Consider the following 17,234-nt stretch of genomic DNA (forward strand, 5'->3'; position numbering starts at 1 on the left):
AGGAATTCGACTTATGACCGTAATATCAATTAATGCATTTCAACCAAGACCTCGTTCGAGTCTCACCATCTATGGATCACAAAGACACAAGTGTCCTAGTTTTCCCCAGTGGAGTTGACAATCTTTGGACATGGGCCCATATACAAGCCAAGCCGATCTGTGGACGTATAGCGGTCTTTGAAAGCCACACTCGGTGGCGTAAAAATGCTTTCGATCGGATCTTTTTAGATCGTTCGGTTTTGTCTTGGCAAGGGTCTCGAAACGATGCAAAAGATGTCCGGAGTTGCCACCAAGCATTTGTGGGATGCTTGGAACCCGTTCGAATCCAATTTATACCTAGGTCAACCAAGGAAAAAAGCGGTGTTTGACATAAGTACTAAAGATAAGGAGTCGTCCTTCTTTAGCATCCTATCTCTAGAATGACTCTCGTACGCCCTGGATAAGGTCGTCGACTATCCAAAGTTTCTAAGTAAGAGGTGAAGGTACATATTGGTAAACCCTTTAATCGGACACTCAATCCCGCCCGCGGTAGCGGCCTCTACTGATCGATCTTGGTTGGTTACATGCAAAAGTTGATAAAACGGGTAAATGCATGAATGCGCATCCACAAGTTTAAACCTGACATGTGAGCTTTCTATGTGGGTTGTTTTATCCAAATATCAAGTAATTGATTTCAAGTTGGATTTAGTGTTGATTTGCATGCAAGACGGAAATTAAACATCTATTTACCGAATTAGGTTTATGGTGGATAACGTGATCCATTTGTCTTAGAAAGGCATTTTGCAAATACAATGTCAAAGGGCAGTCTTGCCATCTGATCCGTCCTGTATTCGGGTTAACCGGAGTCTGGATCGTCCTAGACAGGTGCTGGAAAGGAAGCAGGGTTTGTATCAGGCGAAACAAAGGGACCTGTCCTGGTTTAAAAACTAGAAAACAGTTGGCTTGTTTAGGCGCGAGGCTGCTGACTGTCCAAAGGACGTCTTCTGACTCTTAAAAACATTTGTAAAATGGTTTGTAAATGGGGTGTTTGAACCCGTCTTTGTTTGAAAGGGTCGTTTAGACAGCTTTTGTGTTAATGTGAGGAACCAGACTTGAATAATCATCATTGTATTGACGATATTCGATGTCGGGTTCGGTTTTGCAAGCTGGACATGAATAGTTTTGAAAAATGATTATGAACTAATTAAATATAACTTATTATATTCAATTTACGAATTGACAGTTAATTCGTCTCAACTAATATTATTTAATCTTCATTAAATAATTGTCTCATGAACACATTGACTAACTGTTTAGTCATATAAGGCATCAATGTGATTATATTTCTATAACCACATTTCTCAAACACATCCTATAGGTGTGACCTTTAGGGACCAGTAGATCACCGCCATCTGTATGATAATAACGTCAAACTTTCTAGCAAGCCAACCGTTATTAGGTAATCGTTAATCAACTGATTAAAATACGAAGTATACCCTTATGAACCTGTAAGAGATTTACAAATGTTATCACACTAATTTGTGGAGGACACAAGCTCCAACAAAAAAGACATGAAATAAGAGGATTATTACACCCTCATACTTACATGCTAGGTTTGAGACGAGAAATCGACGGAAGTGTAACAACTTGTTAGGTCGGAAAACTCGATTGAAAACCGTTTTAGCAATGTAAAGAGTGTTTAGTTTAGTTTAGTGATGGTGTAGTTGGTCGAGATGGTCGGTCAAGTGATTTAAAGCACGATGACGGTACCAAAAAATGTGTAAGGCTTGTGTTTTTGATCGGTAGGTCGAAAATACTTGTCGGTTTGTGACTTAAGAAGTCGAGTCTAGAATTTTAAGGGAGAAATAAGGGGGCGGACACTCGCGTACCCTTAAATGGTGGTGTTTTTTCTAGATTCTGCGCAGGGCTGAATCAGGTCAGGGTAGAGAGTTAGCAGGGTTAACTAGCTCGTTTATCTTATGTATAGCTGCAGGCAGGCTTAATAAAACGTAAATAGAAGAAAATAAGGAGAACAAATAAGACAATAATTTTTGTATGTGAAAAACCCTTGAATGGGAAAAAACCACGGGCACCAAGCCAAGAGAGGTTTCACTATAATATTTGGAGAATAATTGTATCTTTAGGCTTAACAACGCATTTTGTTCTAAGTGTTTTCAATAGTAAAGCTTGTAATCTTGTCTTGTATAGTAGAATGTATTAGGATCTATCTTCAAATGGTCTTCAGTCTCCTATATATAGCAATCTTTACATATCTGCATAATCTTCCTCTTTAATGGCATAATATTCTCCTTTAATAAGTCCATTAATTGCTATCTTCAATGCACTTAATTAGCCGGATGAATGCTCCATAATTATGATTATTTATTCTCCTTCATTGCTGGTTTAATTACCAAATTATTCCATATAATGCTGGTTGACTTTGGTCAAATAATATCCTTATACTTGACCGTTGTCCCCTCTCCTGCCTAGTGCCAAGCTTGAATTATCTTGAAGCTTCTATCCTGAACGTCAGGCCAGGGCATGATAGTACCTTGAACATATTGCGGGAATATCAGGCTTAACAATGCCCCTTTATCTTCTCATTGTCGCTGAGTCAGGTCAGTAATGAGAAGATACACATCATTTAAGTAACTTGCTTCAGACGGTTGAGTGTAATCATTATAGAGAAACGGCTAGTTGATTTTGAATGCGACAAATGTTTATTTACTTCAACCACCTTAATAACTGCGTGCAACTTGTAGTAACCCTAGGTATTCACCGCACTATAAATACCTTTTTACTCTTGTTCCATTCTTCACCAAAAACTCGATTAATTCCTCTGAAATTATTCTAATTTCTTCAATCTTCATCTTCAACCTCCGTTCATCTTCCCACAAATTACCAGAAAATAAAACAATGGTTGTAAAATGGAAATCAACTAGGGGAGCACTTGCTTCTGGTACTTCTGACGTTACAAACCCTGAACAAACATCTGAAAATAGACCCGAGTCTTCTGAAGTCCCATCTGGTACTCCTGCTATGGAGATGGTGTCTATCTTCCATGACGATTTTGAGTTTAAGCCAACTAATGCACTCAGCGAGCACCTTAGTCTTCCCAACCGTCTCAAACCCGAGTTTGAGAGTATTTTGAAGGATAAGGGGGTTATCCCTGCCGATGCTGAGGTCTGGATTCCTTAAGATTCACCAATCAGGGTAGACTGGGCTTGTTCGGGCAGGTTCTGTATTCATGATTGGGCTTTTAGGGCTGATTGCATGTTGCCTCTCTCATCTCTGATGGTGGAAGTGATCAAGGAGATTGGTGTTCCTCCCTATCAAATCATGCCTTCAGTCTGGAAGGTGGTTCATTCAATTGAGTTTCTGTGTGAGAAACACAACCTGACTTTTTCTTTAGGCGACCTGAAAAGATGCTATCTTTTGAAGACTCATAGCCCTGGTAGGGTTAATTTCAAGGCTAGGCCTTCGACTACTCCTCATTTTAGCAATTTGGATAGTGGTGCTGATAAGAACTAGGCTGCTGGCTATATGTTTATCAGGACCAACTCTGTTGGGCTTGACCTGGCGTATCTTAATTATGATGCTTGTGTTGCTGGTAAGTGCCCTGTTATTTTGTCTTGCCTGCACATATTCTGTTAGTAAAAAAGGAAAGCAGGAAATATTTAATAGAGTGTACCTTGCCTTTGATGTGGATGATTGGGTGTGCAATGTTGATTATCCTTCTGAGAGGGTAACCGCTTTTTTGGCTCTTCCTTCTATTGAGAGGTCATGGCTATATTGTAGTGGGGCTGTCCATTTTCCTCGCTACTTCAGAACTGACAGCGTTCCTAGGGCTCCCAAGCCTGCCAAGCCTGCTGAGGTTTCTATATCTGGTGTTATGGATTCGTCTCTTTTGCTCTTTTTCTCAAGGGAATTTGCTTGTAGCAACCTCGTCATTATTGCTGATATAGTGTCCCGTGTTGCAGCTACCAAATTATCTTCTAGGCATGGCAGATTTGGTATGGCTAATCTAAATACCAGGCTTGCTCAGATCAAGGAAGAGGGTTCTCAGGGCAGTGGTGATCCCGGTACTGAAGCTAACAAGCCAATTGACCCGACTGATGCACCTGCTTTCCCGGTTACTCCTTTTGTACCTTCTGTAACTGTTGAGGCAACATCGGCAGCTCAAAAGAGAAAGGAGGATGTGGCTGGTATTGCTCCTTTTATCAGGGAGGTCAAGGCAAGGGTGGATAATATGGATGCTGCTAGGGAGAAAATCCAGGAGTTTGCTACCTCCATCTCTCCTTCAACCCTGTCAATGGATCTTGTTGATTCTTCTACTAAGGCAGTTTCCGTGGTGGATCATGCTGTCAATCTTGTGAGAACCGCTCTTGCATCTCTGGGAGAGGTAGCTTGATTCTTCTTTTAGACTGATTTTTCTCTTGGCACCTTCTTGATTTGTGTTGTTGATAGTTTGGTTTTATCTCCATATTCAGGCTGCGATGACATGCCTTCTCAATGCTTATCAATCTACTTCACTGGTGGCCAGGGTCAATTCACTTGGCTCTGAATTTTATAAGCTGAAGTCTGAGTTTTCCTTTTCCCAGGCTGACTTAGCTGCTGCCAGGGCTGATTTCAAGAGGTCGCAGATTGAGCGTGATGCTGCCAAGTGGGAGGCTGGATCTGCCAAATAGCTGTTGCAAGAGGCTTTGGAGAGGAATGAAGAGCTCAACATGGAAAAGGATGACTTGGAAGGCAAGCTTGATGATGCTGCTTTCTACTTCATTGTCAGGGGGGAAAGTTACTGCAATGACTGAGCCTGTAGAGGCTAGGGCCAAATGGGACCCTGAAGCAGAGATGGCTTTAGCTGCTAAGTGGTATCCTGACCTGCACAACCTTGGTGAGGAGTAGGAAGTGGATTCTCGGGTGGAGCAGGATGTTGAGGTTGCCAAGAAGGCCGAGGGTGATGTTGCTGATGCTGCTTCTCAGGAGAAGCAGTAGTTTTTAAGAAATTTTAATATCTTTGTTTTGGCCCATCTAGGGGGGATGTCCCTGGATAAACAATCTAGTATTTTGGTTTCTCTTATCCGGGAAGGTATCCCTGATGAGTTAAATTTTTTGTTGCCTTTGCCCCAAGGGGTGAGGGCTTGGTAATAATAGCAAGTTTGCCTTTCTAGCTTGCTTTATATTTCTGGATTGTCTGATTTGTTACTCCTTAACCTGGCAAATTTTACTTCAACACCTGTTAAAAATACTTTTCAGCCTGTTAACCTGTCATATGTTTTATTAAATCTTTAATCATATATAGTTTTTCTGTTATGATTAAAGTGGGTGGGATCTGGCCTGTCTGGAGCGCTTATGTCCCCTGCCTGGCTGGAGGGCTTGGTATTCGGCCTGTCGGGAGGACATTTAACGGTCGTCAGGGTCTCTCACCTTCTTACATGTCACAGTGCTGCGTCCAACCGTTGTAGAGGTGTGCAGTAAATAACTGTGTTGGGCAATTATTTCATGCCTGTATTTACCCTATCTGGTGTGGGTTACCAACTTTCGTTTGGGCACGACAAGGTGAAAATAAATTTTTAAAAGGTACTTCAAAGAGTACAGCTATAACAGGGTAGCCCTCAATCCTGAAGATTTTATTCATGCAACAACAATTCATGTATAATTTCTTCAGGATTCAAGTATTACATTAAAGTATGCATATGTAGGCAAGGTAGAACATATAAGTTTTTCATACAGGGTACACATAGAATTTACATGTTGTTCATATAAGGCATGCAATTTCATCAGGCAAAGTGAGCAAAAAATAGATGTATCAAATAATTACAAGTTGAATTGGAATTTTACCTTGTCGGAACAGGGTATAAAGCTATTTTATTCCAAGAATCATATATAAAATATTTTCAAATGAGTTACATTCCAAGACCTCAGGATCATTTCTCCTTCAAAGGTTTGTAGCTTGTATGCTCCCTGCCCGACGATTAAGTCTATTAAATATGGACCTTCCCATGCAGGGGCTAACTTGCCTGCTGATTTTTCTTTTTTGTTTGGGAATACTTTTCGTAGGACAAGGTCCCCTACCCTGAAAACTATGATTTTGACATTCTTGTTATAACTTTTAGCTACTGTTTGTTGATATGAGGCCATCCTGATTTTAGCAGAGTCCCTAAGTTCTTCTGTCAGGACTAAGTTGTCTTGCATCAGGTGGGCATTTGCCTCGATGTTGTTTAGGCTATATCTTGAGGTTGGTACGTGTACTTCTGCAGGGATGACCGCTTCACAACGTATACGATACACCAGGGAATATGGTGTCTAGTTTGTTGATGTTTTTGGAGTTGTCATGTCTGCCCAGAGTACTAGTGGAAGTTCTTCAGCCCATCTGACTCGTCTACTCTTCAGCTTCTTTTTTAGACAGTTAATGACTACCTTGTTGCTTGATTCAGCCTAACCGTTTGCTTTTGGATAGCCAAGGGTTGAAGTCACCAGGTTGATATTCCATTCGTCACAGAAAGCCTTTGTTCTTTTCCCAACGAACTGAGTGCCATTATCGCAGACTATCTTTGAACGGACTCCATACCTGCATATAATATTTGTCCTGATGAAGAATATTACTTCCTTCTCAGTAACCTGCCTGAAAGAATCCGCTTCAATCCATTTGGAGAAGTAGTCAGTCTTGTCTAACATGAACACTTTTTGGCCTGGTGCTACCGGGAGTTTTCCTACTATATTCATGCCCCACTTCATAAATGGTCAGGCTGTAGAAATTGATGTAGTAGTTCTGATGGCTGATGAATAATCGGGGCATATATTTGGTAGGCTTCACACTTTTCACAATAGTCTAGGCAGTCAGCCCTCAGGGTTAGCTAGTAATAGCTATTCATGAGTACTTTGCTTGCCAGGCTTCTTCCTCCTTTATGGTTGCCGCAATATCGTTCATGAATTTCTTGAAGTACTTGTTTGGCTTCATGTGGCTCAAGGCACATTAGATAGGGTCCAGCCTGAGATCTTTTAAACAAAGTGTTATTGATGATGGAAAAAGAAGAGGCCCTAATTTTAAATGCCCTGGCTTTGTGCCTGCCCTGAAGTAGTATGCCTCGCAGGAAGCAGTCATAGTAGGGTTTAGTCCAGGAGTCACTGTCACTGTTGATATGACTAACTTATTCAGGTTTGCTGATAGCGGGTTCAAGTATATGAACGATAAGTATCTTATCAAAAATAGCAGGGATAAAATTTGAACCAAGGTTGGCCAAAGCATCAGCCTGGGTATTCAGGTCTCTTGGTATTCGCTCAATGTCAAATGAAACGAATTTATCGCAAAGTTTTTTTACCATATTTTATATATAAAATCATTTTTTCATCCTTTGCTGTATAAATTCCTTTTATTTGATTTGCAATTAGAAGTGAAACAGTTTTTCCGTTTAAGTTTTGAACATCGAGGTCTAGACATACCTTGAGTCCTACTATGAGGGCTTCATATTCAACCTCATTGTTAGTAGCTTTAAAATTCACAACTCACAGCCTGGGCTATAGTGTCCCTTTGTGGTGATTTTAGCACTAATCCTAACCCTATACCTCTTACGTTGGACGCGCCATCTGTGAACAGGGTCCACTGTTGGTCGGAGGTTTTATTTTCTAACTGGTTAACTTCTTTGGCCAGGTCTGATTCTAGGTTAGGGCTGAAATCAGCCACAAAGTATGCTAAAGCCTGTGAGTTGATTGATGTACTGGGTTTAAAGATAATATCATAGGTGCTAAGTTGGACTGACCATTTGGCCATCCTGCAGGGGCGGTTCTTGAGGGGGTGCAGGGGGCGCAGCCGCACCCCCTCAAAGTCAGAAATAAATAAATTATTGTGCAATATATTTTAATGTTATTTGTTTGATTCAGTGGTAAGAAGCATTTATTCTAACCTAAAGGTCATGGGTTCGATTACTACAACCAACAATTTCTGTGTTTTTTTTCTTTTAATTATTTTTCACCTATCATTGTACAAAATAGGCCTAATTAATAATTCTTGATAAATATGTCCATCATTATTAAAAAAATTACCAAAAACAATAATTTGTTTGGTATATAATCAATGTTTTTTCCGTATTCTAATTTTGCGTCAGTTTGATAGTCTCGTATTAAAAAAATCCTTTAAAAAAGACGTATGTGAAATGTATGAAATTTTACTATATTAATATTGATTTACCCGCCACATACTAAAAGTCTTTTAATTTTGTAAAATTTCCGCACCCCCTCTGTTCAATCCCTAGAGCCGCCACTGCCATCCTGCATGACAGTTCAGGCTTGCGTAGGACAACTTTTATGGGTAGGTTTGTCTTAACTATTATAGGGTGAGACTCAAAATTAGGACGCAACTTGGCACAAGACATTATCAAAGCTAAAACATACTTTTCAAGTAAGCTATACCTCATTTCTTCATCTAGCTAGCTTTTACTTACATAGTAGACAGGGTGTTGCTGGCCTTCCAGTTCCATTACCAAGACTGCACTTACCGCGGTTTCAGTGACGGAGAGGTATACCGACAGGGGTTCCCCCTTTTATGGCTTGGCCAGTAAAGGTGGAGATGAGAGATATAATTTTAAATCTTTAACGGCTTATTCATGTTCAGGGGTCCATTGGAACTGCTTATTTTTTTAGAGTAGGTTGTAAAAAGTTTTGCACCTTTCAGATTATCTGGATATGAACCTGTTTAGGGCAGCTACCCTTCCTGTCAATTTTTGAATGTCTTTGTTAGACTTGGATGACTGTAATTCTAGTATGGCCTTGATCTGTTCAGGGCTGGCTTCTATACCTCTCTTGGTCACCATATAGCCTAGGAACTTCCCTGTAGAAACTCCGAAGTGGCATTTTGCAGGGTTGAGCTTCATGTTGTATTTTTCTAGGATTTGAAATGCTTGTTCCAAGCGGTTCACATGATCTTCTGCATTTTTGGACTTCACTAGCATATTGTCAATGTAGACCTCCATGGTGTCCCCAATCTGCTCTTTGAACATCATGTTGACCAGGCGCTGGTATGTTGCCCCTGCATTCTTTAAACCGAATGGCATTAGTAGTGTAAAAGTATATGCCTCGGTTAGTAATGAATGCAGTACTTTCCTGATCAGCAGGGTACATTTTGATCTGATTGAACCCACTGGATGCATCCATGAACGTGAGCATTTCGTGTCCTGCTGTTGCATCTACCATGGCATCGATATGTGGAAGAGGGAATGGATCTTTTGGACATGCTTTGTTTAAGTCGGTGTAAGCTATATAGACTCTCCATTTGCCATTATTTTCCTACACGACCACCACGTTTGCTAGCCATTCAGGGTACATTACTTCTTTGATCATGCCCATGTCAAGGAGTTTGTCCACTTCTTCATTGATAATGGTGTTTCTTTCTGGTGCAAACTTTCGTCTTTTCTGTTGTACATGCTTGAAAGATGTGTCAATATTAAGCTTATGAGTGATAACATCAACACTAATTCCAGTCATATCAAAAGTGAGACCAAGCAAAACAGGAAGATTTATTTTTAAGAAAACTTACTAATTCAGGCCTGACTGAATCAGGGGCATCAGAGCCAACTAGAACATGCCTATCAGGGTACTCAGGGTTGAGGATTACCTGATCTATTTTCATCTTGGGTGGTGCCACATAAGTGTTCCTGATAGGGTATGGTAATTGCAATGTAAACCACAGGGACTCACACAATTTTGACAAACCCTGACAACAGACGAAGGATAATTTCAAGCAATGTAGGGAACTTTAGAATTTTTGTAAAAATAGCAAATGACCTTGATAAATCATGAAAATTGGTGACAATTTAGTTAAGATAGCAAACAAAAACTGAGCCAAAATTCATAGTTTTACAAGCACTCCAAGTATTTAAAATAAATTGAAAACCAGACTGAAATTATTTGGATCTCAGGCAAGTTCTCAACAGGGTTGTTTGACTCTTTTTTTACTAGGAACCAGGATATAATTATCAAATTCACCCTTAAGCAAGCACAGACGTTAAAATTAATAATTTGGGGAGTCTGAAATGAGTTTACTCAAGCAAACACAGGACAGTCAGACAATGCAACTCAGAACAAATCAAGCAAGCACATACCTTGTTCTAAATTACACCACATATCCTTAATCACCTTCTAAGCAAGAATGAGAAGATATTAAGTCTGAATTAAAACTAAGACTCAACAAAGTTAATAAGATTTGCAAATTTTGAGAGAAATCTCAAGGTTTTTCATTAATCAAGTCTGCCTAAAACAGACTGAGGAAGGGTCCTTATATAGACCTTTCATGTGAAGTTTCAGTACAAATAAAACCCTAGATACGTCTATCTAAGGGCCAGGATTAGTCTTAGGAAGCAAACAATAACATTGGAAATATATTACAACGGATACAAAAGGAATTAAAGCAAACTGAGCAAAAACAAAAGTGTTGCAGGCATAATAGTGACAGGTTGCTAATAGACTGCTGCATTTTCTTGGCTGATTGTGTGAAGTCAAATGGCCTTGGTTCAGGCACTATCTGTTGCTCAACGTGCTATCTGAGGAATGCTGAAACAAGCCAAGAGTTCTTTTTCTAAGAGTTTTCCCTTGTTTGGCCAAAAATGGCAATTATGCTTTAACCAATTACCCTTCCTGCAACTTGCTCTTTAGTTTCATTTTCTGTAAAATGCATTGGGAATTAAGCCAGTCTCCCTTGGATTTATTCAAACTTAGTTGAATAAAGATTCAGCTGGCCAAGGTGGCAGCTGGTGGTTAGCCTGGAACGTGCACTTGTGATCTCATGAACTTGGACTGATAGCTGAGGTTGCCTGATCATTGTTGCTGTGATTGTTGTTAGCCTGAATCTGGCTTGCTAGGGCTGTTTTACAGCTGACCTATGCCTGGTAATCCTAGGCCATGCCCTGGCAAAGTAAGGCTATGGCTAGGTTATCCCTGGCCTCCCCCAAAAAGATCAGTGGCCTGGTTAACAGCTCTTGTTGCAACCCCCCCCCCGGTTGAACAGGGCTTATCCTCAAGCTTGGATCCTCCTCCTCCTCCTCATGATCTTCATGAAATGGACTGATATCACCCACATTGAACGTTCCATGGACCCCATAGTCCCTTGGTAAGTCAATATTGTAAGCATTTGGACCAATTCTTTCCAAGACCTCAAATGGCCCATCTGCCCTAGCCATAAGTTTGTTCTTTCTCTTTGATGGAAACCTTTCTTTCCTGAGGTGTAACCATACCAGATCTCCTACCTCAAATTCCTTCTTCTTCCTAGGCTTCTTGGATTTCTTCTTGTACAGTTCATTGGACCTCTCAATTTGCTTTCTCACAGACTCATGTAACTTCAATAGTTGTTCAGCTGTCTTCTTAGCATCTGGACTCAGTTCTTCCCTTTGGACAGAGGACAAGTCCAAGGGCATTAGTGGATTAACCCCATAGACTACCTTAAAGGGACTATGACCAGTAGTAGTAGAGGGTACCCTGTTGAATGCAGATTCAGCTGCAGCTAGCTTTAGATCTCAATCCTTCAAGGTCTTACTGACTAGGCACCTTAGTATCCTTCCCAGTGTTTTGTTGGTGACCTTAGTTTGGCCATCTGTTTAGGGGGTGGTGGGAGGTACTGAACAAGAGCTTTGTCTTTAGGAGCTTCCATAGGGTTTTCTAGAAGTAACTCATGAACTTCGTATCCCTGTCTGAGATAATTGTTTTAGGAACCCCATGGAGCCTCACAACTTCCCTGAGATATGACTCAGGACCACTGGCAGCATCCTCAGTTTTCTTTCAAGCTATAAAGTAAGCCATCTCACTGAACCTATCCACAACTACCATGATTGAATCCTTGCCTCTCTGTGTCCTAGGCAGGGCCACAATGAAATCAAGGCTCACATCTTCCCAAGGTTTATCAGGGACAGGCAATGGAGTGGATGATCCTGCTTGGAAGGAGCTCTTGGCTTTCTGGCATGTTGACCACCTTCTAAGGACTGCCTGAATATCACCTATCATTCTTGGCCAGTAAAATTGATTCTGTAAAATCTCCAGGGTCTTCTGAACCCCAAAATGCCCCCTAATCCTCCTAAATGGACTTCCCTGATCAGCAAATCCCTGTAGGATCCCCTTGGTACACACAGCTTGTTACCATGAAACAGAAAACCCTCCCGCAGTAGATATCTCTTTCCCTGAGCTGGTCCTCCTTCTGTGTGAGTGATCCATTCTTCATAGAAATCAGGATCCTCCCTATACATTTCCTTCATGAAATTAAACCCAAGGACCTTGTTGCTCATGACAGCCAATAGAGAGTTCCTCCTAGATAGGGCATCAGCCACTACATTTTTTTTTCCCTTCCTTATATTTGCTTAAAAAGGTGAATGCTTGCAGGAAGTCCACCCATTTAGCATGCCTATGGCTCAATTTGTGTTGGCCATTAATTTATTTCAGCGCCTCATGATCTGAATGCAATACAAATGGTTTAGGTTTTAGGTAGTGACTCCAGTGTGTAAGGGCTATAATGATTGCATAGAACTCCTTGTCATAAGTTGAATATCTCAACTTGGCTCCATTCAACTTCTCACTGAAGTATGCCACATGTCTCTGGCCTTGGATCAGGATAGTTCATATCCCAACTCCACTGGCATCACACTCGACTTCAAATAATTGATCAAAGTCAGGCAGCTTTAGAATGAGAGTTTCACACATCAACTTCTTGATTTTCTCAAAGGACTGTTGAGCAGCTTCAGTCCATTGGAAATCCCCTTTTTTCATGCACTCATTGATTGGTGCAATAACTGAGCTAAAATTCTTGATGAATCTCCTATAAAAAGATGCCAAGCCATGGAATCCCCTTACTTTTGTGATTGTTTGTGGGACTAGCCATGTCTGCATTGCTTTAATCTTCTCCTGATCAACTGATATTCCTCTCCTAGATATGATATACCCCAGAAATGCTACCTCATTGACCATGAAGGTACATTTCTCTAATTTTCCATACAGCTTCTGTTCCCTGAGTATTTCGAAAACTACTTCCAGGTGTAATAGGTGTTCACTTGGACTGTTGTTGTAGATGAGAATGTCATAAAAGTATACTACAACAAATTTTCCAAGGCAAGGCCTCAGAACTTCAGTTATTAGCCTTATAAAGGTGCTTGGGGCATTGGACAGACCAAATGGCATAACAAGCCATTCATACAGGCCATGCTTGGTCTTAAAAGCTGTTTTCCACTCATCACCTTCTCTTAGCCTCACCTGATGATACCCTTGCCTAAAATCTATTTTTGAAAAGATCTTGGCTCCACTGAGCTCATCCAACATATCATCCAATCTTGGAATAGGGAACCTGTGTTTGATTGTGATGTTGTTTATAGCCCTGCTATCAGTACACATCCTCCATGTTCCATCTTTCTTAGGCACTAGTAAAGCAGGCACTGCACATGGACTCAGTGACTCCCTCACAAAGTCCTTTGTCATCAATTCTTCAATTTGGTGCTGCAGTTCTTTGGTTGCTGTGGGATCACATCTGTAAGCTGGCCTGTTTGACAACACAGAACCAGGTACAAGGTCTATGTGATGCTCAATTCCTCTCAGAGGTGCTAATCCATTAGGCAACTCAACTGGAAAAACCTCCTTGTATTTCTGAATTAGAGGTTCAACCTCTGCAGGCACACCAGTGGTCTCCCCTTAAGTGGTGACTTCTCTTGACAGCAAAAATATCACAGGCTGCTCTTGCTTTAATTCTTTGATCATGGCTGCCTCAGATAGAAATAACACTTCATTTACTTCTTCAGGCATATTAAGACTTCCATAGCCTCTTTGGATTGGTGGCAAGGAAGTCAGGGTGACTTTCTTGCCATGGTGCCTGAAACTATAGACATTATCCTTTCCCTGGTGAAAGGTGTTCCAATCAAACTCCCATGGCCTCCCTAAAAGTAGGTGGCAGACATCCATAGGGAACACATCACATAACACTTCCTCCTTATACACCTTCCCAATTGAAAAGGGAACAATGCATTGCTTGTCAACTCCTACTTCAGAGCCCTTGTTTAACAACCTTAACTTGTATGGACTTGGTGAAGGGTTCTGTAGCGATTTTCAACAGATTTGAATTACAGTATTCCCAAGACCTCATGCATGTTAAGTATTAAGATTAAATAAAAGGGGTGATTAGCAAACTTACTTGGATGTGGAAGAATTCCAATAATATGCTAATAATAAGAAGTATAATAAAACCCAAATCGCAGATCCTTGAATAGTAATATAATCTCAGAGACAGTCTCACAATAACGCCCCAAGTGTTGTGCCTCTACCGGTATCCACACAATATGAGTATGTATGCTAGTATAAATTTAAAGGAATTTTCTTTCATCTTTCTCCCTTGAGGTTTTGTAATGTGACTCATATTTGAGCATATTTAGTCCTCGAATTAGCCTCGTTCCTATGCTTTTTAGTGCATAATTGGGTCATTTACTATCTTTAGTCTTTCGTTTTGCATATTCTTTGAGCTTTTGATCCCTTGGTAGGAAAGGAGTAAGAACCTTGCATTTTCAAGGCAAAATGGAGCTAAATTGATTGAATCTAATGACCAAGCATCAAGGGAAAGACAATGCTAGAAGGCCTATGTAGATAATGAAGTAAATTGGGCAATGATGAAAAGATTCTTGCATCTCCAACAAGATCCTTGAGGTTTGTTGAAGAAAGAAAAGAAGAAGAAGTGACTGCCCAGCAATCCGAGCGTCGCAGTGCTCGGGACGAGCGTCCTGCCTTCCCACAATCCGAGCGTCCCGAGGCTAAGACGCTCGTCTTGGTGCCTGATGATCCGAGCGTCGCCTTCCCCAATCTTCTCGAATTCCTCTCCAGTGCAAGTCGTCCCTCAGCCAAGCCGCTCGGGACGAGCGTATTTCTTGAAGACTACGAAAACGGATATGCGCATTTCCTTCGAGAGGAGCACTTCCTCAACTTTTCTTAAGGGTCTTAATCGTCATTTTAGCCGTTATTAACCCTAATTTATGTACCTAATCCTTAGTATAAATACCCCATTGTACTAATTGGATTATCATGTTCTTCTTATGCAATCTTAATCTCATCTTAATCTTGTAATCAACTCTTAATTTAGGATTAATACAAATCTCATTTCTTAATCTTTCCTTAATTTCTCTATTGTTCATCAGTTATTTTGGGTAATTGAAGATTATTTGGGGTTTATTTGGAGGATTGACAACCTTCCATCAATCATCAAGTACTTCTATTGTTCTTTGCTTTATTATTTGGAATCATCTTTAGGTATAATTCTCTTAATCCCTTTTTAATTATTGTTAATCATCTTCATATATTCATCATGTTTTGTCTTGCTAGTATGATTGACAACCTTGTTAGCATATTAAATTTGATAATGAGTGAGTAGTCATCTTAACTATGGTTAATGGGTAATTAGGGGAAACCAACATGGGGATTGATTCATGCTTAATCTAATATGCTTTCATAATTAATTTGCTTGCTTGTTGTCATTTCAACTTATGCACATGTTATGTTTGATGAAATGCGAGCCTATGAATCCTTGCATTTTTTACCCATCACTTATCTTTTCAATGAGACTTGTAAGACATAAATCAACTCGAGTCTCATTAGACCATGCATATAGTTGGATAGGGAGGATTAAGTCGACTTGTAGGTGTTGTACAATCTAATTGATTCGGCTCCGGGACCCAAACCTTCCTAGAGATTGTAAGATATACACTAACTCGATCCCATCACGACAATAATCGATTGCATCTAGTAGAAAACATGTTTGTATGATCAAATCCCAAGAATCCCCTATGAACCCATGGAACCCTAGTGCTTTTAATCATATGCTTACATCTCATTTTAATCATCTTGCTTCTTTATTTACATTGTTATTTAGCTTAGTTGATCTCCTACCTCAACCCAAATTGTGACACCCTTAGACACAACCATTTGCAATTGAAAATCCTACATCAAAACCCGTCCCTTGGGATCCGACCTTTACTTACCTCTTTACTAATAGTAGAGTAGTTTGTGAAGTTATAAATATTTTTTTGGTCTAGGTAACTTTTGATGACGAGTAACAAAACCGACGAACCAATAATGACGCCGTTGCCGGGGACGGTGTTAACTTGATTTGATTTTCTTTGATTGTTTTTAGTTGTGTCTTTCTTTACCTTGGGGATGTAAAACTCCTCAAGGTTTATTCTAATTGTTTTCAAGTTGTTTGATATTTTGCATGTCTAGGAGATCACAAGGTAACTTGTTACCCATTGATCTTGAAATTGAAAGAACTTTGACCAACAATAGAAGACTTGTTAGAAATACTTTGAGAGGTATTGGTGAGATTGTGGATATTCAACTAAATACTATTTAGTTCATCAATCCTTTTGCAAGAGAAGGAGAGGATAACCCAACACAAAATCAACCACAAAATCAACAACAAAATCAACCCACAATGCCTAAATTTTTATCACATTCCGTATCAACCAAGGAGAACCTACCAAATGGTACTCCCACACCACAACATTTGACCGGTAATTTCATTGCAAAATCCGCATTTATCCAATTAGTCGATAGAAGCCAATTTGGGGGGATGCCTAGTGAAGACCCTCATTCTCATATGGAGACTTTTTGTGACTATTGTGATGCGATTTCTCAAACCGGAGTTACTCAAGACCAAATTCGATGGGTCTTATTTCCTTTTTCTTTGATTGATAAGGCTACTCTTGGTATTGACTCTTGGAAGAAATTGGCACTTGCTTTCTACAAAAGATCTATCCTCCAGAAAAGACTAACATGCTAAGAGCCCAAATCACGGGATTCAAACAAAGGGACGAAGAATCTTTGTATGAAGCTTGGGAGGGATTCAAAGGAACTTGCCGCTCATGTCCTCATCACGGACTTAGCGAGTGGCTCTTGGTACAACAATTTTGGAATGGTCTTTATGAAGACTCCCTAAATATTCTCAACATGGGATCAAATGGTATGTTCACCGAAGTTGACGATAATCAAACATGGAACAAGATTGAGGAAATGGCGGTCCATAACTCACAATATAGTAGACCTCGGAAGGCTAATAGAGGAGGAAAGCATGAAGTGGACTCTATTACTCAATTGGGTGCTCAACTTAGTGCTCATATTGATACCATTAATTTGAAGTTTGAGAAGGTTATGGCTAAGCTTGAAGAAGCCTCCAAATATAAGCAACATGTGAATGCCATGGTGGCATCTTCATCAATTCTAAGTGGAGTATGTGAGAGTTGTGGAACTTTAGGACA

The 17,234-nt window shown here is 40.2% G+C and overlaps 1 non-coding gene across 1 annotated transcript; it reads right to left on the bottom strand.

Annotated features, from left to right (window-relative positions):
* Nucleotides 1–16,752: 16,752 nt before the first annotated feature.
* LOC141619771 (small nucleolar RNA R71) lies at nucleotides 16,753–16,859 on the bottom strand. The gene has a single exon (XR_012531804.1). It is a non-coding gene; the product is annotated as a small nucleolar RNA R71 (small nucleolar RNA).
* Between the last annotated feature and the right edge of the window lie 375 nt (nucleotides 16,860–17,234).

Source organism: Silene latifolia, chromosome 1 (assembly GCF_048544455.1).
Source record: "Silene latifolia isolate original U9 population chromosome 1, ASM4854445v1, whole genome shotgun sequence".
NCBI lineage: Eukaryota > Viridiplantae > Streptophyta > Magnoliopsida > Caryophyllales > Caryophyllaceae > Silene > Silene latifolia.